At 36.2% G+C, this 2,225-nt stretch overlaps 1 pseudogene; it reads left to right on the forward strand.

Moving 5' to 3' along the window:
- Nucleotides 1-1,001: 1,001 nt before the first annotated feature.
- LOC136333432 (olfactory receptor 7E24-like) lies at nt 1,002-1,946 on the forward strand (annotated as a pseudogene).
- Nucleotides 1,947-2,225: the final 279 nt, after the last annotated feature.

Consider the following 2,225-nt stretch of genomic DNA (forward strand, 5'->3'; position numbering starts at 1 on the left):
TGACATTGTACGTAACATAAGCATTAAGATTCACTTCCTGAACAGTCAACTTGATAAGATTCCCGAAAATCTTGGAGCTGTTAGTGATGAGCAGACTACTACTGGAGCATCAAACAAGATTGTCCTCAACAAGTACACAAATGTAAGAGCTACAAATGCAAATTTTTGCCTGAATATAATTTAAATAATTTTCATGCCAATTTTACGATTAAAATAAGTGTTTTAATATGTTCTATTTCAAAATTATAGACAAATTCTGATTCAATCATAATCTAATATTCAATCATACATATTAGTGTATTTACTGCATTATATAAATTATTATATTTTCACAAAGATGATACCCAAGAAGACTTTTTACTTCATTATGTTAAACTAAATATTGAAAATTTTACAATAAGATGAAAATCTAAAATCTTAAATTACAAAAAAACTGTAGCATACAGAGAAAAAGTAATGTCAGATTTGAGATCAGAACACTCGAATTAGGTAAGAACAGTGTTTTTGTGGATGCAACAAAAATTTTGTTCCCCAGTGTTATGGGTTTGTTATCTCTAATGTTTCTGCTCCTCTGATACTCTTCAGTTGACTTTTTGCAAAGTAAAGTGTGTATAAAAGAAATGAATAACACAGAAACATTAAAGAAACAGTTCTATTTAGATAGGATTTGTCATACTGAGAAATACTGCTAAAGGTACTAGGGTGTCTGACTTCACAAATGAATTGCTTAAATACAAAATATAAAAATGGTACAGTGTGCTCATTTTTTTCAGTTTTTTTATAAATAAATTTTTATTAATTTTAATGGGGTGACATCAATAAATCAGGGTACATATATCAAAGAAAACATGTCCAGGTTATCTTGTCATTCAATTATGTTGCATACCCATCACCCAAAGTCAGATTGTCCTCCGTCACCTTCTATCTAGTTTTCTTTGTGCCCTTCCCCCTCCCCCTTCCCCTCCCCCTCTCCCTCCTTCCCTTCCCTTCATTTTCTTTTTTCCAGTTCTTTTTTCTTTTGCCAAAGTTGTCCAGGCTACATAGAATTAGAAAATATAATAGGTGTCTTAGAATTCTTCCTCATAAGTCTATCAGATGATCTGGAACTGCAGCCTTTGCTCAGTGGGCTCTTTCTGTCCATGTACCTGATCACTGTGTTGGAGAACCTGCTCATTATCCTGGCCATCAGCTCAGACCCCCACCTTCACACACCCATGTACTTCTTTCTCTCCAGCTTGTCCCTAGTGAACATTGGTTTCATTTCTACCACCGTCTCAAAGATGATAGTCAACATGCAGACTCACAGCAGAGTCATCTCCTATGGGGGCTGCCTCACATGGATGTCTTTTTTTATTCTTTTTGGATGTATGGATGGTATGCATCTGACTGTGATGGCCTATGACTGGTTCATGGCCATCTGTAATCCTCTGTATTATTCAGTCATCATGAACCCACACCTTTTAGTTTTGGTGTCATTTTTCATTAGCCTTTTGGACTCCCTGCTGCACAATCTGATTGTGTTATAACTTATCTGCTTCAAAGATATAAAAACTTATCATTTCTTCTGCAATCCTTCCCAACTCCTTCGTTTTGCCTGTTCTGACACCTTCACCAATCACATAGTCATATATTTTGTTGGCATTAATTTTGGTGAAGTTCCAGTCTCAGGGATCCTTTTTTCTTACTATTAAATAGTTTCCTTCATTCTGAGGGTTCCCTCATCAGGTGGGATGCATAAAGCCTTCTCCACCTGTGGCTCCCACCTGTCACTTATTTGCTTATTTTATGGAACAGGTATTGGAGTGTACTTTGGATCAGCTTTGTTTTCTACCCTGAAGAAGAATGTGGTGGCCTTGATTATATACACTGTGGTCACCCCCATGGTGAACCTGAGAAACAGAGACATTAAGAGTGCCCTATGGAGGCTCCACAGCATAACAGCATAATCTTACTACCTGTGCGATCCTTTGTGGAATGTGGCTGGCAAAACTAGAAAAATTAAACATGTATTCCAGTGAATACTAATTCCTTAGTCACTTTCTATCTAGTCTCATAGTTTCAATTGCTTTCTATGATTCACATATGAACTTTACACTACCTTTGATTTGTCATTAATTGAATTGGCAGAGTATCTTGGGATCCTTTGTACATCATAATAAATGCATGAGATGTCCTCCTCACTGACACTGATATTGATGTGAAGTGCACAGTTTGCTTATTATACA

The sequence above is a fragment of the Saccopteryx bilineata genome, chromosome 1, assembly GCF_036850765.1.
Source record: "Saccopteryx bilineata isolate mSacBil1 chromosome 1, mSacBil1_pri_phased_curated, whole genome shotgun sequence".
Lineage (NCBI taxonomy): Eukaryota > Metazoa > Chordata > Mammalia > Chiroptera > Emballonuridae > Saccopteryx > Saccopteryx bilineata.